We start from the raw sequence: 26,779 nt of genomic DNA, 5'->3' as shown, positions 1-26,779 counted from the left end.
TGGTAATACCCTTCCTCCCCCCCATGGCCCCCTTTGAAACTCCATTCTCCATCATATCCCCTTCCCATCTCAATCAGTCTCTCTTGTATTTTGATGTCATCATCTTTTCCTCCTCTTGTGATGGTCTTGTGTAGGTAGTGTCAGGCACTGTGAGGTCATGGATATCCAGGCCATTTTCTGTCTAGGAGAAGCATTTTGTAAGGAGTCCTACCCTTCCTTTGGCTCTTACATTCTTTCCGCCACCTCTTCCACATTAGACCCTGAGCCTTGGAAGGTGTGATAGAGATATTATAACACTGAGCACTCCTGTCACTTCTTTTCAGCACTATGATTGATACCTTATGAGTCATCCCAAGGTCACTGCCATCTGAAAGAGAAGAGTCTCTACCAAAAGTGAGAGTTGCATTAATATAAGGGTGTGAACATTAAGAGAAGTGCTTACTGGGCAGTTTGATGAGCATAGTATATACATTTATCCAGACAGCAGCAGACATTAACCCCCTAGGGCTCATGACTACCCCTGTTGTAGGTTTTCAGTATCAGGGATGTATTCCCTCCCATGGAGTGGGCCTCCAGTCCAATTAGAGGGCAGTTGGTTTCCCCCATAACAGACATGCCACCATTGCACCCATTGGCTCACTTGGCCTAGGTGGCCAAATATAAGGCTTGCAGTGTCCACTGTTGAGTATCTTCACTGGTGATTTCTCTCTCTCCCATTGAACTGCATGCAGAATGGCTTCTTCCAGCTTTCTGTCAGTGGACCGTGGATTTCTAAGTGCAGGCTTGTGGTTTTCCTTCACTGCCATGGATAGTGCAGGTTCTCTTGTTCATGAAGAGATTTCAGCTGCAGAGGAGGATTTGTTTTTTAATCCTTCAGACTCTTATGACACTTTTTGCTATTTTGTTCTAATCAAATCTGACTTTAAGCTTAAAAGTCAGTTTGTCAGATACCAATCTTGCTTTCTCTTGAACTAGCTTCAAATCTCAAATGGATTTCAAATTGCAAAATGACTGCTCTAGGGCCACTGTTCAGTGGCTGCTGCAATTCAGTGGTAAAGGATTCATTTATCTAAAAAGTAGCATACACAAGCTCTTGCCAAAATATATAATTATTTCTTTACTGGGTCCAGTATATGTTTATCTTTGTATTATATATACTGTCCGCCTACTAAGCAGCAATTTCCTTTAGTAGAGTGGCAGCTTGAATGAATTAATAATTCTCTTAGTTCATTCATTGGATTTTTATCAGTTATATTCTCTTTTAAATTATTATTATTATTATTTATTTATTTGAGAGTGACAGAGAGAGAAAGAGGCAGATAGAGAATGGGTGTGCCAGGGCCTCCAGCCACTGCAAACAAACTCCAGATGCATGTACCACCTTGTGCCTCTGGCTTAGTGGGTCCTGGGGAATCGAGCCTCGAACCGGGGTCCTTAGGCTTCACAGGCAAGTGCTTAACTGCTAAGCCATCTCTCCTGTCCTCAGTTATATTCTTTGTGCCATACATTTTGCTAGATTCTGAGAGATAATAAATGGCCCCTAAACTCAAGGAGCACATAGCCTAGGAAGAAAAAAGAAATGCAATCACACCAATGTACCGAGGAAGGTTTATGGCATAGGCATTCAGAGAGGCATAGAACAAAGAGGTACCCTTCTAGCTGCGAGACCGCACAGGAGACAGTGCAGAAAAAAGTCAGGATTCAGGGCAGAGTGGAGCAATGGCCTTCTAAGAAGCAATAACGTGGGGGAAGCTGAGATAGAACAGCGGTCCGCTAACGCCCGCTTCAGTGTAAGTCTCTTAACTTGAAGGGCTGAAGCTAGTTTTTGCTTTGCTGACTTAAATGAACTGTGCAAACTACTGAATCAGCTTCCTATGATTAACACGGCCTACTGGAGTTGTTTTTTCCAGAAAGGGAGTACATCAGCTCCATGTTTGTGAAAATATTTTAGCAATTATGCAGACGAGAGGGAAGAATATGAACACTGAAGTTAGAGACCGTGACTGGGAAGCGATATGATGGAAGGTGCAGTGTTAGGCAGTAGCAGCGACTGTGATGTCAGAACCCATTCTTATATTCCAGAAGTAGATCTGAAACCCAGTAAAGCAAGAGTGCTTTAGAAACGGTGACCTTGAGAGACTGGGAAAACACTGACAGTATTAATCATGGGAAGGCATGACCTCTGTTGAGATTATAATTCAAGTCATTTTCTGTGATACCTAAATTCATAGCATGATTTGTAATCCTATCCTTATTTTTTTTTTTCAATCATCAGAGCAGTTAGGCCTGTGTATTTAATTGTCAGTTACTTCTCTGGACTGTAAGCTCCTTGAGGTCCGGGACAAGCCACTAGCTGTGGCTCCACAGCACTTGGCACAGACTTTGTATGTAGTAGATGCTCAGCAGGTATTTAAATATTTGCATGGATATGCCAGCCATCAGTGCGAGGAATTCTTCTGCTTATCAAAAGAGTTTTATATTTTTGCCAGAAACAAGACTAGCTCTAAAGTCAGTTATAATTTCAGCAAACGGTTAGGTTTCTTTGGACTTTCATTTCCCAGAAACTGCTTAGACTTAGGTGGGACTATTACCTTGGAGACAATTCACTAAAATTCTTTTTTTTTTGTTTTAAAGATTTTTATTTATTTATTTGAGAGTGACAGAGAGAGAAAGAGGCAGATAGAGAGAGAGAGAGAGAGGGAGGGAGCGCACCAGGGCCTCCAGCCACTGCAAACAAACTCCAGACGCATGCACCCTCTTGTGCATCTGGCTTACGTGGGTCCTGGGGAATCGAGCCTTGAACCAGGGTCCTTAGGCTTCACAGGCAAGTGCTTAACCGCTACGCCATCTCTCCAGCCCCACTAAAATTCTTATTGTTTAGAAAGAACTTGATGAAACACACACACACACACATGCACCCACACCAACTAGGCTGTGGGGAACATATGTATGGATGTATGTATGTGTGTGTGTATATGTTATGTATGTGTGTAGGTGTGTATGTATGTTTTTCTTTAACTTTGGCTGTTTGAACCTTCAGCTCTGTGATAGAAAGAACAATCCATTTTGAGATTTATTTATTTGAAAGATTAAAAAAAAAAACACCCGTGTTTGTGGTCTTGCATTAAATTCACTTTCACTTGCCATGGTGTTCCCATGGCATTGGAACAGCTGGAGGCCTGGTGTGCTTTTGCGAATGCATTTGGAAGAATGATCAGTTTGCCAAAGCATTTGCAATCTTTTGTATTGTTTTCAGCTGCTTTATGTCCGAAGACAAGTGTTGGAATTTTATTTCTTTTCTAGCCTTTGTTTGAATTAGCAATTCACAAACTCTCCAATTACTAAGGGAGGATGACACAAACACTTAACTAGCCCTGGCGGTCACTTGTAGTCAGTCACCCACCACCTGATAGTCTGAGCTCTTCTGTTATGAGAAGAACCTCTTTGTAAACTTGCCTGGTGTTGATAAAAGGCTACATATTTAACAAACAATCCGCAGTGAGATATTTAGTCTCCATGTTGTGTTTGTTTTCCCAATGGAAAATAGGAATACTAACAGCTGGTCTCCTTTTTTATTGAGAAGCTAATTAGTGACCAACTCTTACATTGTTTTATTGTATATCTCATTCATCCAGTTTGTTTAAGAGTCACCGGTATCCTCATTTACAGTGTTTCTGTAGTTCAGTGCAGTCCAGAGGGTATTTTAAGACCCATGCTAGCAGAAGAAAGGAGCTTGTCTTTCTCCAATGTCCCTTGGCTCTATGGGCTAGTAGCTTCCAGACACTGAGAAAGTTGAGGAAAAATGAAGGTAAAAGACTTGGTTTCATTTGGAACAAGTGACAGAACAGGTATGCTGTGAAGTTTCTTCCTTTGTAGCGGTGGGCACTGTAAGTACATGAGGCCTCTAGCTATGCTAGACCTTCTCATAGCAGACAGCCCGTGGTCCTCGGCCCCCACTCTCTCAGCGTGAGATGTGTAACTGCAGATTCGCTGAGGCACTTGGTGCAGTTGGCACATGGAGAAGCAGTAGGGTTTCTTTTTTGCTTTATTTAAAAATCATGGTGCTTTTTTCTTTTTTTTGGCCTTCTCATTGTGAAATGGATGAGTTCTGGATTCAGTTTGGAGAATATCTGTATAAAACCAACACTTGGGCTGGAGAGATGGCTTAACGGTTAAGCGCTTGCCTGTGAAGCCTAAGGACCCCGGTTCGAGGCTCAATTCCCCAGGTCCCACGTTAGCCAGATGCACAAGGGGGCACATGTGTTTGGAGTTCGTTTGCAGTGGCTGGAGGCCCTGGCGCGCCCATTCTCTCTCTCTCTCTCTCTCCCTCTTTCTCTGTCTGTCACTTTCAAATAAATAGATAAACATAAAACAAAAAAAATTAAAAATGAAATAAAATAAAAACCAACGCTTAAGCAGTTTCACCTTGGGTAAGTGAAATTCCTAGCTTTAGCTTCTGACCATAGTTATCTTAAAGATAACTTGCTAATAACCTCAGGGACTTTATCTGAGGCTGTTTCTTTCGAGCAGAGTTCTCCCGCTGCAAAGGATAACTATAGCACTGTGAGTGGCTGGGAATATCGGGAGTATTTCCGAGTGCTTAAGCTCGTCTGAGGTTTATTAATTTTCCGGATATGGGTTAACATGGTTCCATGAATAGGCACCAGGCCTAGGGAGCAGGATTAGGAAGGTTTCCAGGGGCTCTGAACTCTTGTCAAGCAAAACTGCCAGGCTAGGTGGCTAAGTCCGCTGAGTAGGGAAAAAGACTGCAGTTGCTTTATCTCACCACATAATGTTTGTAAATTTTATTCAATTAATTTACAGCTGCAGGGCTCATGAGGCCGAAATGAAAGTTTTGTCAAGTTTCAATAAGGAGGCAGCCAACTTTGACTTGCAGTGGCTGCATTGGAAATGTGCTGGAAAAATGTGAAAATGGGAGGTTTGAAGTTTAGGAGACGGTGGCTGTGCAAAGCCCAGCTTTACTTAATAGTGGGAAGTCTGGACTTGTCACCTGTCATCCTGGCTGTTTCTCTTTCCTATCTTCTCCAAGCCAAGTCCAACATTGACATGAACAGTGTTTAAAATTGACACTCCATCAGTGGAAATCTATTATTTATTTTTTTAAATTTACTGGACAGCAAGAAATAGGCAGGGAGAGGGAGGGAGGGAGAGAGTGAGAGAGAGAGAGAGAAAGAGAGAGAGAGAGAGAGGGAGAGAATGGATGCACCAGAGTCCCCAGCCATTACAAAAGAACTCCAGATGCATGTGCCCCCTTGTGCATCTGGCTTATGTGGGCCCTGGGAATCAAACCTGGGTCCTTTGGCTTTGCAGGCAAGTGCCTTAACTGCTAAGCCATCTCTCCAGCCTGGAAGTCTTTTGTTGATGCTGCTCCCTACGTTTTTTTTTTTTTTAATATTTTATTTATTTATTTGAGAGCATCTGGCTAACATGAGACCTGGGGAACTGAGCCTCGAACCGGGGTTCTTAGGCTTCACAGGCGAGCGCTTAACCACTAAGCCATCTCTCCAGCCCTGCTCCTTACTTCTTAACACCCTTCCTGTACGCCCTCTTGGCGGCCACTTCAGCTGTTTCTCTCCAAAACAGTGAGCTGCTCTTGGTGGCCAGACTTGCGAAGAGGGACGAATCGGAGCTTCAGGACAGACCTTCAAATTATGTTAAATAGACTAAGGCTTCAAAAATTATCATTACTTGCAAAATTTTAGGTTTTTTTGTTTCCTTGAGTGATGCAGGGTGAATAGCAACATTGCCCTAAACCAGCAGGAAAAATTTGTGCTTTTATAAAGATTCAGTGGTGACAAAGATTATTTTCTTCATCAAACTTCATCAGGTTTTGAACCCTCTCTTTTATAAGAACCACCTCTTTGTTTCCTTATAGACTGTGGATTTGTTGTTGTCTGTTTTCTTTTAGACAGGCTCTTGCTGTGTAGCTCAGGATTACATAAAACACATGACCCTCCCGCCGCAGCTTCTGAGCGCTGGGATTATAGGCTTGTACCACCCATGGCAGCCATATTGAAATCCAGTTTTCACCAGAATACTTGTCAGTCAGGCTAGACAGAATGTCCCTTGCCCATCCTCCATGTTCGATCACCCTTGGTGCCTGGTCAGTTCCTCATCCTCAGCCATCTGCCACATGGTGTCTGTCACCTAGCCGGATCCCAGCTGTGATCCTGCTGGGTCGGCTTAGTCAGAATTCCCCTTCACTCTGATATTTCCTCTTAATTTACTTTCCCCACAGGGACCCTACCTTGCTCCTTAGATGTAATGCCCCTTACCTATACTGTTTCAGACCCAAGCCCAGTTCTGTACTGAGGTCTGTTCCGCACATTACAATACTGCTGAATCAAATCCGGTTAACTACCTTGACTACCGCCCAGCCATGGTTTGTCTTTGACAGGAATCTACTTTGAAGAGTCATTCGTATTAAGGGAGCTGTTGTACAGTTGTAGAAACATAAAGATTAGTAAGGGTCTCAGCCGGGCGTGGTGGCGCATGCCTTTAATCCCAGCACTCGGGAGGCAGTGGTAGGAGGATCGCCATGAGTTCGAGGCCACCCTGAGACTCCATAGTGAATTCCAGGTCAGCCTGAGCCAGAGTGAGACCCTACCTCGAAAAACAAAACAAACAAAAGTTTAGTAAGGCTCTAAACATGGCTTCCAACTGTAATTTTTGTTCTTTTTGTCACGAAAATATGTGAGGCTAATGTGAAGAAATAGATTGTGGAGCATGGGTTTGTTACATCGCTCTTGGCTAAGTGCTTTTCCAGCTTTCCTATAGTCACCTTATGAAAGGCCCTTTTCACTTCCAATGGAGAGTGGACAGATACGTGGTCCTGTGGACCACCTGCTTAACATGCTGCTTGTGCCCCGTATGCCACTTGAGTTGACAAGACTCAAGCCAGCCATCACCTTCTGCCGCGGGACAAATCTATCCATCACAGTGCGGTTGGCTATTTCAGCCGTGGCAGTTCACTACAAAAGTTCCTAAGCCCTTATTCATTCTGGTTCTTATTTCCCAAGGATCTGCATACAACAGAGTTCCTAGCCAGTGACATGCTCTGCATCGCCCCGTGGTAATCTTTGTGCACCAGAAATAGATCATAATGCAAGTGTTCAAATCATTTGGATATACTTACATTTTCAAAGTATTTCATTCCAACTTTACCTGTTCATATATTTGTCTCAAAACTGAGCCATTATTATTATTATTATATTTTATTATTACTATTGTTTTTGGTGTTTGTGTGGCTTTTTGTGGTAGGATCTCACTCTAGTCAGGGTGATCTGGAATTCACTTTTACTGTGTAGTCTCAGGGTGGCCTCAAATTCAGGGTGATCTTTCTACCTCTGCCTCCCAAGCACTGGAATTAAAGGTGTATGCCATTACATCCTGCTCTGAGCCATTCTTTTTTTTTTTTTTTAATTATTTTTATTTATTTATTTGACAGAGAAAGAGGGAGAGAGAGTGAGAGAATGGGTGTGCCAGGGCCTCCAGCCACTGCAAAGAAAACTCCAGATGCGTGCGCCCCCTTGTGCATCTGGCTAACGTGGGTTCTGGGGAATTGAACGTGGGGTCCTTTGGACTTGCAGGCAAATGCCTTAATCACTAAGCCATCCCTCTAGCCCTGAGCCATTGTTTTATTTCACCAATGCTCCTTTGTTACATAGCAATGACAGCTTGACATATCAAACACTTTAGAGTACTTCTTTTTGCGGCAGGCTTTATCTTAGGCAGTAAGTATTCAAGGACATGTGGTTAATTGTCTTTGCTTCCAAGAAGATTCCATCGGTGGTGAAGACAGAACCAGTGTGTTGGGCTCCGTGCCTCATGTACACATTGCATGCCATGAAAACCCTGGAAATAGCCGTGGTTTGTAACTGGGCGGGTGGAAAGCCTTTGGGGCTGGGTGCCCTTTGAGGATGAATGGTTTTTCAAGTTGGTTAGGTAGTGAGTGCAAGGAACAAGCATGAGCAAAATTGGGAGAGATGATTCAGCCTGCCTCAGCTGAGGTGAAGTGATGGGCAGGTTGGTGAGGCTGGAGTGTGCAGGAGGCCAGGGTAGTACAAAACAGTGCAGAGCCTTGAATTTCAGACTAGGAAGTTTGAACTTTTAATCATATGAGATTTTTCTTTGTTGTTCTGCTCCTCTCATTCCTCACCCCCTCCCCCACCGTCACACACCACCTTTTTTTTTTTTTTTTTTTTTTTTTTTTTTTGAGACAAGGTCTTCCTATGAAGTCCAGCTGCTTACATGAGGAGATTGTAAGGCATGGTTTTGTTAGGGCTCAGCCACTATGAAGAGTGTATGTTTAAGAAAAGAGACAGGAAGAGAGACTAGTTAGGAGGTTGTTAAAATAGTCTGAGTATCTTTAAAAAATTTTTTTTAAAAAAAGGGGCTGGAAAGATGGCTTAGCACTTAAGGCACATGCCTGTGAAGCCTAAAGACCCAGGTTTGATTCTCCAGGTCCCATGTAAGCCAGATGCACATAGTGGCGCATGCGTTCAGAGTTTGTTTGCAGTGGCTAGAAGCCCTGGCTTACCTATTCTCACTCTCTCCCTCTGACTGTAATAAATAAAAATAAAATCTTTAAAAATGATTAAAATAGTTTGAGTCATAGACTGAGGTGGAATGTGAGCTATAGCAATGTCTTTGAGACCTTAGAGGAGGAAACCAGTCAAACAACTGTTTCTGAGGTGAAGTGGTAAGGAGGGAGAGATCGATTGATGGATAGATCCAAGTTTATCTAAATGGACACACTGAATCACTGAATCCCCAGAAACACTTTTCCTTGCATGAAACTACAGCTAATTGCGGCATCTAAGATTATAAAGTGTGCAAATGTCACTTTTAGTAGCCTTGCTATTCCTGATTGATGTTCTTTCAGAAAAGCAAAAATTAGTATAAAAATTGAAATTGGGCTGGAGAGCTGGCCTAGTGGTTAAGGTGTTTGCCTGCTAAAGCCTAAGGGCCCAGGTTTGATTCCCCATTACCCACATAAGTCAGATGCACATGGTGGTGCATGTGTCTGGAGTTCATTTGCAGTGGCTGGAGGCCCTAATGCACCCATTCTCTATCAGCCCCCAGAGGCTCTTTTTCCTTTCCTTTTTTTTTTTTTGGCTTTTCAAGGTAAGATCTCATTCTGGTCCAGGCTGACCTGGAATTAACTATGTAGTATCAGGGTGGCCTCGAACTCACGGTGATCCTCCTACCTCTGCCCCCGAGTGCTGGGATTAAAGCCATGTGCCACCATGCCCGGCCAGAGGCTTGTTTTTGAATGCCCAGTGCCCAGCTTGTAGACCTGTGTTGAAGGTTGTAGAGCCTTTAGGAGATAGGGCCTGGCCGAACTGATGGAAGTTGGTCACTGGGGTGGGCCTTTGAAGACTGGAGGCTGGCCTCTTATTCTGCTCTGTTTTTTCCTCCCCGTTGATTTGCGACCACATGAGAAACCACTTGGTCTCATGTTCTGACCACTGTACATGGAATTGCTCCTAGTCCTTTTCCCGCAATGATGGATTAAATTCCTTTGAAACCATGAGCCAAAGTGAGCCTGTTTCCTCCCTGAGGTTGTTTCTGTCAGGCATTTGATCACAGTGACTCAAAGGTAACTCGTCCAGGACGGAAATGAGAGGCTTAACTACTGACCTTAAAGACTCCCTACCCTGTCATGGGGGACATCCAGCAGCATGTGATGGGTGAGCTCACAGGAAAGACAGCTAGCCCTGCAGAGAGCATGGAGTCACTGCAGACTTTGGAGGAAATGGATTAGGTATGAACTCTGTGTCAACTTGGTTAAAAGATGCCCATAGATAAGTCTCAAGACACTATTTTGATGTGTTTGTGAAGTATCAAGAAGAGACTGTTAGGTATTTGAATTGGTGGACTAAGTAAAAAGATCTGCTCCCATCCATGTGGGCAGCTGCCCTCTGATCTCTTGGGGACCTGAATAGAGCAGTAAGGCAAGGAAAGGGTTATTTGTTGTTGTTTTTCGAGGTAGGGTTTCACTCTGGCCCAGAGTGAATTCACTATGGAGTCTCAGGGTGGCCTCGAACTCATGGCAATCCTCCTACCTCTGCCTCCCAAGTGCTGAGATTAAAGGCGTGCACCACCACACCCAGCTAAGGTTAATTTTTTTTTTTTTCTGCTGGAGCTAGAATGTCCATCTTCTGTCATTGGTTCTAAGTGCTTGAAAATTTGGGATTTACACTGGTGGGGTTTCTCTTCCCAGTTTTCAGGCCTTTGCCCTATGACTGAAAGTTGTCCTCAGCTGCCCTGGCTTGTCTGGTGTGGAGGCTCAGACTGTATTGTCCTCTCAGCTGCTCTCTCTTTTTTTTTTCTTTTTTTTTTGTTTTTGTTTTTATTTTTATTTATTTATTTGAGAGCAAGGGGGGGGGGAGAGAGAGAGAGAGAGAGAGAGAGAATGGGTGTGCCAGGGCCTCTAGCCACTGCAAACGAACTCCAGATAAATGTGCCCCTTGTGCATCTGGCTAACGTGGGTCATGGGGAATCGAGCCTCGAACCAGGGTCCTTAGGCTTCACAGGCAAGTGCTTAACTGCTAAGCCGTCTCTCCAGCCCATCAGCTGCTCTCTTTATCCAGCTTGCTGGTGAACTATTGCGGGGTGTTTCACCCTCTAGTCATGTGAACCAAATCACATGATAGATATCCTCTCAAACACACACACACACACTCTCACTCTCTCTCTCTCTCTCTCTTGTAATATTTCTTTTTTTCTGAGAACACTGACTAATATAAGTTTCGAGAATAGTCTTAAGAGATGAGCACCTATTGCTGAAAGCGGATGGAGGAGCTGCCCAAGAAGAAAGGAGAAGAGAGGATTGAGGAAGAGACGGCAGGGACTCGATTCTCAAGTCTCTGAGTTCTCATGAGTATTTCTTGTTGAGTTAGGAATACAGAGTGAGTTTTCAGTACTGGCTTACATGGTGGACTCAGAGCCTGTAGCAGCTGTGCCAGGGAGAAGGTTGACGTATCAGATACCATCTAAGAGACCTGGAGATGTGTAGTAGCGACGTAAAACATTCATGTGCCAATGTCTTTACAGAAGATAAGGCTGAGAGCATTTCGAAAGTCACTAACTTGGAGGAGCCATGCTTAAAATAATGGAGGTGTTGCCCCAGGCTAAGCTAAGCATTTCAGGCATCTGCGCTCTGCTTTATTCCTCAGTTAAAATTTACCAATAAGCACAGACAACAGCAGGCAGAGCAGCTTCGGGGCACTGAGTTCAAAGACAAAGAAAGCCATTTATGTGTAACTTGGTGTTTATTTTGTGCTTCTCTACCAACAAGAGTTCAAAGATGATGCAGAAAGAACTTGCTTGTCCCTTGCTTGAACTGTTAAAAAGTCATGTAATTTGAGAAAACTGATGTTTTTATTCTCATGTTAATATCACTTGCATACCTTAATATTCCTTTTATTTTTTTTTTATTTTACCTTTTGGTTTTTTGAGGTAGGGTCTCACTCTAGCCCAGGCTAACCTGGAATTCACTATGGAATCTCAGGGTGGCCTCAAACTCATGGTGATCCTCCTACCTCTGCCTCCTGAGTGCTGGGATTAAAGGCGTGCGCCACCACGTCCGGCTTAATATATCTTTTAAAACGTGTTTCCTAAGGCAGGATCTGGCCATGCTGCCCAGGCTGTCAGGAACCCCTGGCTCAGCTTCCTGAGTAGCTGGGACTATAGGTGTGTGACACTACACCCACCTCAGTCAAATGATTTTTTTATGAAATGTATAGGAGACATAGGTTTTTCAAGTATGAAAACATACAGTTATAAACTACACCTCTATGTATTGGGATAACTGAGAATAGGTGGCAGTTAATGCAGCAGAGTCCCTGCGAGGTGGGAGATGTGGCTGGAGGTTGGTGGAGATTTAAAGATTACTTGCTCTATGTTGACACTGGTCTAAAAGAGGTGGGGAGAATAGATAGAGCAAGGCTTGAAAGGCAAATGCCCTGTCTTCACTAAGCGTAGATATAAGTGTGATTCTGTCATGTTTGTTTCTGTTGGCTGATGTAGTCTCTGATTAGAAGATACAAGGTCATGCATGCATTATAGTTAGTTTTGTTTTATAAATATTATATTTGGTTGCCTCTAATTACTATACTTGAATGCAGAACTCATCTGACAATCTTGGGAAGTTGTGGGTAGAATGTCATATAGGCTTTACTTATTTATTTATTTGAGATAGAAAGAGGCAGACAGAGAGGAGAGAATGGGCACACCAGCGCCTCCCACCACTGCAAATGAACTCCAGATGTATGTACTGCTTGGTGCATCTGTTTCTGTGTGGGTACTGGGGAGTCAAACCCAAACTTAGGCTTTGCAGGGAAGCGTCTTAACTGCTCAGCCATCTCTCCAGTTCCATATAAGCTTCTTAATCCAGAAAAGCTATCAGCAGGTTACTAGATAGAATCACAGAAAGTGTTTTAGTGGATTTCTGAGTTTTGGAAGAAACTGAAGCTTGTTTCTTTTTCTTTTTCTTCTTCTTTCTTCTTCCTCTTCTTCTTCCTCTCCTTCTCCTTCTTCTTCCTCTTCTTCTTCTCCTTCCTCTTCTTCTCCTACTGACCTAACATGGCATTTTTAGTTGATCCTGTTTTATTTCATTTTGGTCTTCACCCGCAAGGCCTGTCCAAACCCATAGTAATATCCATAAGACTGAACAACGCAGCTGCTTAGACAATAGAATGTTCTCAGGAGCTTCTAAGTAGTTTCTGTGTGATGTAGGTGCGGCGCTTCCTGTGGACCTTTGGGGAAGCATGCTCATTTCTATTGAGGGGCATTGTCCTAGGGGACTCACAGATGTAAGGAAATAGAATGTGATGGAATGGACTTGTTTTTTATTTTCAGCGCAGTAGGTGAGTTATCCTCTGTCTTCGGAGGGTGGGCTCAACCTTGAACTTTGCAGGAGATCCCTGATCTCTGGAGGCAGGTTTGTCTTGTGTTGAGCGACAGCATGCAGCCTAGGAGGTTGGGAGGCAAAGATCGCTGGCAGCTCTTTGAAAACAGTGAGCGCTGGCGTGGAGTTGAGCAGGTGTGTGGGGTGGATGGAGACCTCCCCAGAAGGGCCCCTGCAGACCTTTGACTCCTGAGCAGGGGATGGAGCACATCACACTGACAGGCTGTCAGCGCTGTCTGAGCTTTAGCACCTAAAATCCGCATAAACGAACTCTCTTAATCAACACTTCTGCACTGTCTGTTGAGGGTCTATGAAAAGGTTATGCTAATCTAAATATTAACCCCAGTAAAACAATTAAGAAGGCAAAAATGTGTTCTGTAAATGCAACCTCGTATATCTCAGAGGTAAATTAAATTTATTAGTATTTTTAATTACATGCTCCAGTTTTTCTTCTCTCTTGGCATGGAGAATTGAGAGGTGCTTTCTCTGGGCCAGACTGTCCGTAACTACTTACCAGGCATTGTGCTGTTAACAGTTATTTAATGATTTAATCAGAAAGGGCTGGCTTTGGATTTCTGATGAGGTAATGAGAACTGGCATTTAACAAGTTAATTGGAATTGGAAAGAGCTATTAAAAGGCCATGAGAAGGTCTTTCATGAAACTCTTGAATATGCTTCAGTCTGAAGATCTTATTAAATTATGTTAAGGGCGTATTTTCCTTTCATTTTAAATCACCCATTAGGACATCTAATCAGCTTCCTGAATGTTGCTGCAGATGAAATTATTATTAGCATCAGAATGTTAAAATTTTTATTTTGTCTACTCCATTGTCACTGAATCAGGGTTGATCCAGAAGTATTTTTTTTCCCCTTTATCCCCACTGGGAGCAAACCAGCATCTGTTGTTACATTTCATTTTAAAAATATTTTATTGTCTTATTTATTTGAGAGAGGTAGAGAGAGAAAGAGGGGGGCAGAGAGAGAGAAAAGAAAGAGAGAAAGAGAATGGTTATACCAGATCCTGAGTCACTGCAAATGCACTCCAGATGCAGGGGCCACCTTGTGCATCTGGCTTTAAATGGGGACTAGGAAATTGAACCTGGGTCTTTTGGCTTTGCAGGCAAACACCTCAACCACTAAGCTATTTCTCCAGCCCTTTTACATTTCTTTATGTATTTCTATGTTTAAACCATACTTATTCTGGTCATTGGTGACAGCCCTTAGTTCTCAGTTTCCATAGTTGCTCAGCTGCTATGGGGACATGGCTTTATTTCTTCTAAACAGACAGCTCTGCTGTGTCCGTGTGGCTTGGAAGTGTCTCTTACCACAGGGAAGCAGATGGAAATGGTTAACTTCCATTGTCCTTTTGCTAATAACTTGGAGAACTATTCATTTTGTAGCCAAATGTGGGGCACCATCATTGTTTCAGTATAAATTCAATGTGGAAGGTTATTCTTAGGAAATAGTTTGCTGTTAGGTCCCAGACAAGTGTTTTATTACTCACCCACCCCATAAAACAAAGTAGATTAAGTCTTTTACTTGGAAACTCTTGTATGTCTCCAGGATTATTCAAAGATTTAGACTGGCTAAAGAAGTTGGCTGAACATAAAATGAGGGCAAAGAAAATTAAGAAACCTTTGTTTTTTGCAAGTAACATTTTAAAAAATGATCTGAATTTCTAATTTTCTTTGCTAGGTTACAGTTCATAGTTGTTTGGCAAATGGCGTTTCAGCTATTTTTGAAATTTGTTGCTAATATGTATGCTAATATGTTAGAATATAATATATAAGGTTAAAGAGGTTAACAGTGTGTGTATAATGTAGCTAGACATACCTAGACATATGCTAATGATGCTTTTGAAAAAGTTGAGGGTATTAAAATTTTTGTAATTTCAATACTACTTTCTTCGGACAAGGCACAAAATCCAAAGTAATGGACTGTCTGACATAAATGTAAAGTTCAGAACAAGATAAAATATATCTCAACTCTCTTCTTTCTTGTAGTTCTGGGAATTGAGCCCAAGGCAAGCACTCTACTACTAAGCTGCATGCTCAGCCCCTTTAAATTTTTTTTATTAAGAGACAAGGTCTAAGGAAGTTGTCTAGGTTGGCCTTGGATTTGTAATCTGCCACCCTCAGCCTTTCCAGTAACTGGGGTAATAGGCCTGAGCCATCTACCCATGGCAGTATTTTGTTATCTAATCATCCCTTCATTTTTAGGTGACCTAACATGTTACAGGGAAATGTGATATATTGTTTAAAAAGATTTACAAGGAGAAAGAGAGAGGGGGGAGATAGAAAACAAAGACAGGGCCTCTTACACTGCAAAGGAACTCCAGATGCATGCTTCACTTTGTAACTCTGGCTTTATGTGGGGGCTGGGGAATTGAATCTGCCCTGTCAGGCTTTGTAAGCATATATTCTTAACTATGGAGCCATCTCTGTAGCCCTAAGACATTTTAAAAGGAAAAAAAGCCCTGTATTTACTGGCTTTATATATGTGAATATCCAAATACTGAGTTCTTTCAAAATGTAAAATAATTTTTTAATTTAATTAATTAATTTATTTGCAATGAGAGAGAGAGAGAGGCAGAAAGAGAGAGAGAATGGGCATGCCAGGCTTCTAGCCACTGCAAATGCATATGCCCCTTGTGCACCTGGCTTATTGGGTCCTAGGGAATTGAACCTGAGTCCTTTGGCTTCACATGCAAACGCCTTAACTGCTAAGCCATTTCTCCAGTCGTAAAATGATTTTTTAAAAAATTCCATGACTACTGCTTTTTGACTTTCATAAATTCTCCAGCAAAGTGAGTTCTTTTTATTTTTTCACTTTTTGCCTGTGTATATGTGGCCACCATGTACATGCATGCATGTTGAGGCCAGAGGTTGATACCAGGTTTCTTCCTGGGTAGTTAGGTCAGCATAAAATATCCATTTAGCCAGATGCCAGCAGACATTACACCCCTAGGGCTCATGACTCCCCCTGTTGTAGGTTTCAGTATCAGGGATGTATTCCCTCCCATGGAGTGGGCCTCCAGTCCAATTAGAGGGCAGTTAGTTTTCTCCATAAACAGACGTGCCATTATTGTACCTGTTGGCTCATTTGGCCTGGCTGGCCAGATATAAGGCTTGCAGTGTCCACTGTTGAGTATCTCCACTGGTGATTTCTCTCTCTCCCATTGAACTGCATGCAGTGTGGCTTTTTCTAGCTTTCTGTTAGCTCGTCTACATGGACAAGGTTTTCAGTTCAGCTCCAGTGACCTTGCAGCCCAAGTATGTGGAGTCTTCAGCAATAGAGTTTTACCATCTATTCCTGGTGGGAAACCAAGGATCTTGGCAATGGCCTGTAATGTTTTGGGGGAATCAGAGACCTCCCTGGCCAACAACTCACTGGAAGGTATCCCGTCCCCAGCACTGAAAATTTTCTAGTAACAGTCTATGGCTTCTGGATGTTCCATTGTCCAAAAAAGAAGGTTTCCATGTAACTTATTTACATCCTCTTAGATATTGATTACCGTCCCTCTACCTTTCCTTTACTCAATCTCTTCTGACCTTACTTAGGCCTTTCACCTCCATTAATCTGTTCTTCTACTTGCATATATGCAATACCATCCTATTAAGTCTCCCCTCCCTCCTTTTCTATTCACTGAATTTTCTTAGTATTTAAAAACTCAAAGAAGGGAATACTTCAAAATGAAGGAATATTTATAGGCCTCTGGGTGGAGGTGACTGTAAATGGGATGTCAGTATTTAGTACTTGTGAATCTCCTTGGAATTCTGGATTATGTATGAGAAAATGAATCAAACAAAGTGAAGACTTGGGTGACAAGTATGCATGCCTTAGCACAGACCATCCTTTCTGCTGTTGATAAGATGGACAGATTATCGGGCAGTTGTCACAAGCGTCTCTTCTGATAAACCGTACTTGTTGCCATGGAATTAAAATGATAAACATTTTCATGAACTGTAAATCCCTTTGTTAAATAAAAGCCAATTTTGGTATCTTTCATATATATTGTTGGCTTAGTTCGGTGCTCTTCATAATTCAATGCAGACTAAGGATCAGGCTTATGATGCATTTTCCTTGGGCTTTGTGGGCTGACTCCCAAGTACTGACATGAATCAGGATGTTCAAAGGCCTGGCAGTAAGTAGCATGGGGAAGATCTCCAGATGTCTGCTGTGGAACAGAGCTGATTACCGCTGAAGGGGTTTCGATCTCAGACTTCATTCTTCCCGCTGTCAGGATTTTCTGAGTGCCTTGCAGATCTTGTCCTTCTCTTTATGCAAATAGCACTTCTTTTTTTTCCCCAGCAGAGGCCTGAAGAGGAGGGCAAGTAAGAAGACTGTGTATATGGAGCTTTGGCTGAGCTACCACTGCTCACTGGCAAGGTCAACCAGGGTTTAGTAGTTCAGATTGTCTGTTTGCTCAATGGCCCCAGCTCACTTTGTGTCTGGCAAGCCCTAGGCACAACGTGAGCGCTAGACACTTGAGCTAATAGGAGTCAGCGTGACTATATCTCAGTATGAAGCTAGTGTGCTTTTTCTTACTAAACGGAAGACCCTAGTGCTTATGTTTCAACTATAGAAAAGGTGCTCTCTGATCTGTATGCCAGAGGTATTTACTTCGTCCTCACGAAATTGCATTTCCAGTATCCATATGAGGAAATATTTGGTAGAATTTCCCATAAGTATTAAACATCGTACTGCTGTAACTGTGGCCAGATAGAAGCTTTCTCTGCATGTCTAGCTTTTTAAAAGGGAGTTTTAATAATGACCCTATTGTATAAAAATAATAATTGAATCACAGTTGGGGTTTTAGGGCATTTCTCCTTTAAAGGGAAGCAGCTGGGCCACGTAGCTCTACTTGGGCCTGATTGATTGGACTGGTGGCTTTGATGTCAAGGGCAGCATTTCCCAGGGGTCTCTTGTGGGTTAAGTCTTGCTGATCTTTCACTCTCCAGCACATGTGCAGGCTTTTGCACAGTCTTCTTCACATTCTTCAGGCATGATATGGCCTTCTAATATGTGTTCCTAATCTCTCCTAGACCTCTTATTGTATCATTGTTTTTGTATGCTGAATCCTCCACCACATAATATGCCTTGGTGTCTGACTCACTTCTGTAGTTTCATGTCTTGCTGAGTATCTTCCATACAGTGTAAGAATATGTTAAGTGAAATAAGTAGCTAAGGGCCACAATAGCTAAGAGGAGCTGGAGAAGATTGTTCAGTGGTTAAAGGCACTTGCTTGAAAATCTGATGGCCAGGGGTTCCGTTCCCCAGGACCCACGTGAAGCCAGATGCACAAAAGGGTGCATGCGTCTGCAAGTCCGTTTGCAGGGGCAGGGGTCCCTGGCATGCCCATACTCTGTGTGTGTATCTGCCTCGTTCTCTTTCTTAACTCAGTAAATAAAAATATTGTTTGAAAAAAAAAAAAACAAAAGCTAAGAGGTACTTGTAGTCAGTGTGCCGTCTATGCTATTTTTTTTTTTTTTTTGTCATTCTAGTAAGGAAAGACATGTGAGATTTTATTTGTACTAGCTGTAAGCAAGCCCATAGCATGAGAGGAGACAGACTAGGAGGCAAGTCCAGTTCTGAGTTTGTGCTCTGATGACGTGTGGAGGGACTTTGTAAGCCCCGGGAAGCATCCAGTGCAGCCTAGGGGCCTAGAGATGTCTGTGTGGAGTAGGTGGTGTCGGGTGGAAGAGAATCTGGCTGTGCCTGGGAAAGCTGTTGTGAGAGAAGGCAGGGGACATGCCAGGGATGTCATGGAAGACTACACATCCCACGGCCAAAGAAAGGAAGACAGGATGGAGCGTGTGGCAAGGATGAACCAGTGGAGAGAGGCTCTGAGATAATAGCCGGCAGCTTCTAGGACAGTTGGATGTGAACAGTGAGGCCTCTTATGGGTATTGATCTGTTAGTGTGCCCATTTCTGATACTCAGGAGGGATATGGGGACTTGGAAAAAGGAAAAACAGCTTCATTTGATAATACAACTTTACAGTCTGGAGGAATAAGCAAAAGGAACCCTCTAACTTTTGTTCTGGAAAAGAAAACACTGCGACTCTTGAACCTTTGTGTACCTATATGGCATTGAAGGTTAATTCTTTGACTTTGTTGGCATGGTGGTGCACACCTTTAATCTGAGCACTCGGGAGGCAGAGGTAAGAGGATTGCTGTGAGTTCAAGGCCACCCTGAGACTACATAGTGAATTCCAGGTCAGTCTGCACTAGAGTGAAACCCTATTTCAAGAAAAAAAAAAAAGTTTCATAAACTAGGAATGTAGAGTAGAAAATGTTCTTTGTAATTAGTCTAAAAAGGCCTCAAATGGCCGCATATCCACTCCACATTTAAGTCTCACAGTCTCATACAGTGGGCAGGAGGGAAGGACCTGGGCCTCTCCGGGAGTTACTTGGCTTATGGACAGCTGCACAGGGTGGGGTGCCATGTCTCTCGTGCAGAGCTGGTGGTGGTGAAATGACTTGGTGATGGAAAACTCCCAGCCCAGATGCTGGCATTTTCCTTCCTCCTTGGGTGCAGTAGAAGATTGTCCATGACCTTCGTGGTAGTGTGCAGTAATGTGAATGGTGTGAGCCCTGCGTGATCCTAGAGCCTCTCTCAGGCCCTTGCCCCTGGCATGATTGGGGATGTCAGAACCCATATCTTAAAGATTTTAAGCCAGGAATTGGCATAAGTTCCTCTTCCTCCCCTTCCGTCCTCTCTCTCTCTCTCTCTCTCTCACACACACACGCACGCACGCACGCACGCACGCACATGCACATGCGCACACACACAAGGCAAGGGATAGAACATAACAATAGATGCAATTGTTTCTATGGTTTCTATGTACTCACCTAAGTGCACCGGACATTGATAACATTTTAGAATTCATGCTAATTTCTGTAGGAGTTACAAAATAAACAAGAAAATTAGTTTTAGAAATTTATTTTTTTTTTTTCATTGCACAAGTTGTTGTTTGCTTTTCATAGCAATAAAAATGGGTTTGGTACTAGTTTCCCTGCAGCTTGTTCTGTCTTTCTCCCTTTCTCTCTCTCTCTCTCTCTCTTTGTTTTTCAAGCTAGGGTCTCACCTGGCCTGGAATTCACTATGTCATCTCAGGCTGGCCTCGAACTCACAGCTATCCTTCTACCTCTGCCTCCTCAGTGCTGGGATTAAAAGCAGGTGCCACCACACCGTGTTTTTTTTTTTTTTTTTTTTTTTTTGTTCGTTTGTTTGTTTTTTCGAGGTAGGGTCTCACTGTGGTTCAGGCTGGCTTGGAATTAACTTTGTAGTCTTAGGGTAGCCTCAAACTCTCAGTGATCCTCCTACCTTTGCCTTCCAAGTGCTGGGATTAAAGGCATGTGCCACCACGCCCGGCCCTGTTTTGTTTTTGTTTGTTTGTTTGTTTCTTTCTTTCTTCTTCTTCTTCTTTTTTTTTGATAGGTCTTAGGCAATTTTACAGTTTCTGCTGTGCCATATGAGAATTTTGAAGCCATTTTAACATTTTCTCTCTCTCCTTTGAAAAATGTTAAGCACTTAAAATAACTAACCCTGAAAATGTAACATTATTCACTTTAATCGGTTAAATTTTATCATATGTAAATCTACCACTATACACACTGCCTGTAGCCTCAATTGACTTTTTACTTGGGGTAATATTTGAGTGGATAACCTATGTAATTAGGGGGAAACCTTGTATAATATAGTTGAGAATAAACTACATTTTCTCCTGAAGAAAGACTTGCTCTACGTAATCTGAGGATGTACCCAGATTTTCCCTGTTCTGGGATTATTGCCAGCTTTGCTGTAGATGAATGGTCACAGCCTGGTTAAGACACCTCTTGTCTGTTGGTCTCCATATCCAACAACAAAGCGACCGTCATCTTGGAGATTTTTGTGTATTTAACGATTCTTTGAGGTCAACTGTGGATGGATCATGAGAAAGCACATGCTTAGCCTGACGTGAGTCAGTGCATGATTACCGCTGTTTGATGTGGACTTAGTACCAAGCTGATCATCTCTCCCCATTGGCACTATATTTAACTCTATGAGCTCATACTTTTCCAAGAACTATTAGGATTTCTAGTGAAGCATCAGTCTTACACAGAACGCTGTCTAATCACTCAAGTGTGTGCAGAAAGAACGGCTTGTCAGTGCGAGGTGTAAATGCCAGAGCACAAATCAATAGCATGTTCTTCTTGACCATCCGGGCAGCAGCCACAGCCAGATTTGAAGCACATGTTTCTAGTGTGAGCTCAAAACTGCCTTTAGTTCTTGGCCGGTAGCAGGGTTTATTCACAAAGGAGATGCCATCCTCTCTTGCTCCCACAAACATTTGATGGCTGGCCCTTAGCTAGGTCTGAGAGACAAGGAGGAGACGTACATGGATGGTCCCTTCCCAACACTGACTTCTCTTTCTAGGACCTATGGAGCACTCATGCAAGGATTCTGCTAATGGCCATTCTTGCTTTTTGTATACATCGTCTTAGAATTTTTCTACATCCTTTCTATTGTACCTTAGTGATTTTTTTTTTTTGTCTCTTTGCAGTCTAAATCTGGTATTGAGACAGTTTTACCTTAACCTTAGTAATTTCTTCTTCAATAACTCACAGGCAGTCCTTAAGGTCCCAAAGAAATGGAGGGAAAAGAATAGGGAAGAAATGGGACTGGATTTCCCTAGTTTCTGCCACAGAGAAACAAAAGCAGTTTTCTCCTGATGCACATTTCCCATCTGTCCCGTTTAAACGCCACTACCCAGACATAGGCCTCCATACAGCGTCATGGGAACCAGGGCAACGTGGAGGGTGAGGGCATTTGGAGTGGGACCAGTCTGGGCCACATCTCCTTGTCTTTTGCGTTCAAACCACTCTCTTGGTTTAGTCAGAAACCTGCTTTCATGAACTCACAAAAGAGGTGTATGTGAAAATCAAGAACAGGTAAAATGGAAATGTTTTTAGAAACTGAAATCTTCCACAAGCTCTGTTTGGGAAAGATTCATAGGAATACTTTAAATGCACTGTGATTTTTGGTCTGGCAATATATAGATGGATTATAAACATGTATTTTCTAAAATTTTCTGAATCTAAAATTTGTCATTAAATATAAGGAAGTATTATAAAGTAGTTTTTATAAAACTGAGGCTATAACTTCATGTTCATAATGCTTTTATGTGTAGGAGAAAGAATATACTAGGGAAATGTAAGTGACATTTATATATTGAAAGTTCAAATAGGGAGGTCAAATAATGATGCAATGGTTAAATAGTAAAAACTAAAATTGTAGTTAAAACCCTTCTGTATTTGTGAACATAGACATATAGTTTTGACTGATAAGAATTGTAAGCTGAATTCAATAAAATGCTATGTAACAAAGGAACTATTATGGTGTATACAAAGCTAATTTTCCAAGCATTTTACTTTTTTAAAAAAATTATTTATTGAGAGAGGGGGGTAATGAAGGGGAGAGAGAGAATGGGCACGCCAGGGCCTCCAGCCACTGCAAATGAACTCCAGACACATGCATCCCCTTGTGCATCTGGCTTACGCGAGTCCTGGGGAATTGAACCGAGGTTCTTTGGCTTTGCAGGCAAACACCTTAACCATTAAGCCATCTCTCCAGCCCCCTTTCCAAACATTTTAAAATGTTATACCGAAAATAAAAATAAACAATATCAAACTCCTGGTCATTACTTTGAAGATAAAATGAAATTTAGACACTTTGTGTGATTTCTCTTATTCCTCTTAACTTTTATGCCAGAAGTAGTAAGAAATTGGGAACTGCAGAAGAGAGAGGTGGGCAAGTAAGTGAGTCTCTGTCTTTATAGGCCTTTGTTTCTATTATGTGCTGGGGCAGTGGAGGGCGTTGTTTGGTGGGTGTTTCCTACTGAGTTAGGGACAGTCTGCACTGCATGCTTCAAACGTCCTCAATTCATGTGTTCAGGTGTCTACAGAGGAACAAGATCATAGTATTATTCCAAATCTGTGTTGTTTTTCTATCTTTTTTCTATCAATGAGGTCCATTGTAATCAGAAAGCCCACGTATAAACAGATACAAGTGATACTTTTAAGTTTTAGGTGTGCATGTGAACATAAGTTGTTTTCTGTAAGTTGCGGGTGGAAGGCTCTCTTGATTACCGGAGAGAGGTGCTGAGGAATTGGCTTTGGTCCCTTCACGCTTTCATGTCTCATACAGAAAGGACCTTATTAGTGTACTGTACCTCAACTTACAATCTTGCCAGCTTCAGAACTTACTTGTCAATTTTTTAAATGTGTTTTACTTGTTAAAAATCAAAACAAAGCCGGCCGTGGCGGTGCTTGCCTTTAATCCCAAGAAAAACAAAACAAAACAAAACAAAACAAAACAAAACAAAACAAAAACAAAGAGACACAAGCAGGTTCTGTCATGTGCTATTTGCAAGTAAAGCTGCTGTGGTGGCAAATAAATGTTTTCTCAGGTAAAATACACTTATTATAGATTGTTTTTCTATTGTTACAACAAAACACCTGAAGCAGGATACTTTGGATAGTTCTAGAGGTTCAAGAAATACCTATGTGGGCTCTGGTGAAGGCTACATGGTGGATAACTCCACAATGGAGGGATTGTGTATAATAGTGGTGAGTGATATGTGCCAAATTAGAGATATCACATGGGAAAATAGGAAAGAGACCACAGAGGGGCTTGTGTAACAGTCTCCTGGGATCTAATCTATTCCTCAGTGGTGCAACCTACTCAGGCTCAGCATTAATGCTCGAATGGTTGAGCTCCCATGACCTCGTCATCTGCACCAGAATCTCTTACGAATCAGCGGTGTTACCACCACTAAGTTGGAGACACACTTTCAACATGCGATCCTGTGAAGAACAGACCAGATCTGACACGGGCCAGCGTTCTCATATTGTCTGTTTTGATAGGTGGTATTGGACTCAGGCTTTTTGCTTGCCAGTGGGTACTAGCAAGTAAAGCAAGTGTAGTGCAGGCAGCAAGACCTTCATTCCAAGCCCCACAGCACTTCATTTAAAGTGTCACAGATACCACGGAAGATATTGTGGTCAGCTCCACGTGACTGGGACGAACATCCAACCAGACACAATTTGTGGGAGGAGGGGATTTATTTCAGGTTTATGGATCTAGGGGCAGATCCATTCAACAAGTTGTTTATGGGCTTAGCAGTTAAGGTGCTTACCTGCTAAAGCGTAAGGACCCAGGTTCAATTCCATAGTAGCCATGTAAAGCCAGATGCACAAGTTGGCTCATGCATCTAGAGTCTGTTTGCAGTGGCTAGAGTCCCTGGCATGCCCATTCTTATCCCCATCCCCTTTGCAAATAAATATTTTTAGTTTTAGTTTTTTGGTTTTTTGAGGTATGGTCTCACTCTAGCTCAGGCTGATCTGGAATTCACTATGTAGTCTCAGGGTGGCCTTGAACTCACAGCGATCCTCCTACCTCTGCCTCCTGAGTGCTGGGATTAAAGGCATGCACCAGCACGCCTGGAAATTTTTTTTGAAATAAGTTATTTCCTTCCACACATCCAAGCAGAGAGAAGAAACTGCCATAATCACGAACCAACATAAGCAAACACGATCCTCCTGATTTCAGATTGGTCTCTTCACACCTTTGGGCTGGAATTCAGATCGGCACCCAAACACACTGAGGGCAGGGCAGTGAGATCCACCCCCAGTGACATGCCCCTTCTAGCAAAAGTTTTGCCTGCGAGGCGCTCAAGTACAACGTTTAACCAAACGTGACTGAGTCTGAAGGGTTATACAGTTATCACATTCAAGCTACCACAGAAGACAACGACATGAACTGCTTTCAGTCTTTGTAAGAGCTGTTGCTTTGCTTCTGTTGTTTGAAGAGGAAGAGAAACAACTACAAAAGAGCAGAAGAGAAGCCCAGAAAGCTTCATTTACTCCTCCCTCCAATAAGAACGCATAGATAACCTGAGAAGTGCCTGAATGTAGGAATTCAGGGACATAGAGGTGAGTAAGGACACAACATTTCTGGTTTCATGGAGCTTATCACCCAGATGGTGAAGAAAGATGCTGGACAAATGATTTTTTTTTTTTGTTTGTTTGTTTTTCAAGGTAGGGTCTCACTCTAGCTCAGGCTGACCTGGAATTCCCTATGTCACCTCAGGGTGGCCTTGAACTCGTGGTGATCATCCTACCTCTGCCTCCTGAGTGCTGGGATTAAAGGCATGTGTCACCACACCCAGCTTGGGCCAATGATTTTAAAAAGTAGCAAGGAGGGCTGGAGGGATGGTTTAGCTGCTAAGGCACTTGCCTGCAAAGCCGAATAACCCAGGTTCGACTCCCCAGAACCCACGTAAGCCAGACGTACAAGTCGATGCATGCACACAAGGTCACGCATGTGCACAAGATAGTGCATTCATCTGGAGTTCATTGCAGTGCTCCAATTCTCTCTCTCTCTCTCATACACAATAAAATCAAATAAAAAGTATAAAGAAGTGCTTATTCCCATGTAACATAAGAGACAGGCTGGACCTTGACATAGTCTCAGATTTCTTAGATTTGGTAGAGTTTGAGGGCACCTCTGGCCACATGTTCTGTTTGCCATAAATAATGGAAGGAATCTATCTATCTATCTATCTATCTATCTATCTATCTATCTATCTATCTATCTATCTCCATCCACATATACATACATACATACATACACACACACACACACACATATATGTGAAATATATATATTTCCTGCTGGAAATTGCAGGAGGAGAGAATTTAGGTTTATGAAATCAGAAAGGCCACATGTGGTCCTCCGAGATTGAGAAGGCTAGCCTAAGACACTGTTCAGGGCCAGTGGAGAGTGGCGTGCCCAAGTAAACAGTGGTGTGGAGCCTCTCGTCTGTGGACCTCCCCTAGCTTCACTTAGCTGTCTGGCTACAGGCAAGAAGATATTCTGAGAAATGCTTACTGTGCGGTCTTCTGGAAGAACACATGTTGAGAGTCTATGGCCAGTCAGTTATTATATTTAGCCTGTGAGTATGCAGGAAATTTGTTCCTTTGCTAAAAGCATTTGACCGGCAAGAAATGATCAGTGGTTTATTTGATCAGCTAATTGGCACCATTGGTTAAAATCGATATTGTGTACAGCACAGAAAGGTGTAATTTAAAGGAAAGCGAGAGACTTGTTTTTAAGAGAGTGCTGGCTCATGAGCTCTTCCTTGGGAACTGGGCGGGAGGATACTTTTGGTTCCATGAAAGTTTTTGTTTTTGCCTTGGTGCACCTAGAACCGTTGTCCCAGGGGGTGATGATTTCAGGAGTGGGGGCTGGTGAGCTTTCTAGTGTACTTTCCGTGAAGCCTTAACCAAAATCTTGTCACAGTTTCTTAGAACTTGTCATCTTTGCCTAAGTTCATTACGAACAATTCGAAAGTTCAAATTTAGAGGTTGTTTTGTTGAGAGGAATTTTACATTATGTTCAGTTATTGTCACAGGTTGAAAATAATCTCAATGATTCTTAGGCTGAATGCATGATATATTTCTTTTTTAAAAATAATGTTTTGATTTTTTTTTCAAGGAAAAAGAGAAAAAGAGAGAGGGAGAATATGAGCACACCAGAGCCTCTTGCTACTATAAATGAACTTCAGATGCATGTACCATGTGCACCTCTCTTTACATGTGTACTGAGGAATTAGGCTTTGCAAGTTAGTACCTTTAACCACTGAGCAATCTCACCAGCCCATATATGGTGTATTTCTGTAAAAGTAAGTTGCATGCATGTTGTTTTTCTGTGTTCTTCAGTGCCCTTATTAATTTTATGAGGCACATACATTAGACTTTGCACCCATACACAAATTTTTAAAAATATATTTATTTATTT

At 42.4% G+C, this 26,779-nt stretch overlaps 1 protein-coding gene across 1 annotated transcript in view; it reads left to right on the top strand.

The window, feature by feature from the left end:
* Positions 1–26,779, top strand: part of Smyd3 (SET and MYND domain containing 3) — a 619,144-nt gene that overhangs the window by 273,287 nt on the left and 319,078 nt on the right. The gene's annotated exons all lie outside the window — the stretch shown is intronic.

The sequence above is a fragment of the Jaculus jaculus genome, chromosome 1 (genome assembly GCF_020740685.1).
Source record: "Jaculus jaculus isolate mJacJac1 chromosome 1, mJacJac1.mat.Y.cur, whole genome shotgun sequence".
Lineage (NCBI taxonomy): Eukaryota > Metazoa > Chordata > Mammalia > Rodentia > Dipodidae > Jaculus > Jaculus jaculus.
Note: the sequence above shows the minus strand (reverse complement) of the source record. Positions and strands in the feature narration are given on the sequence as shown.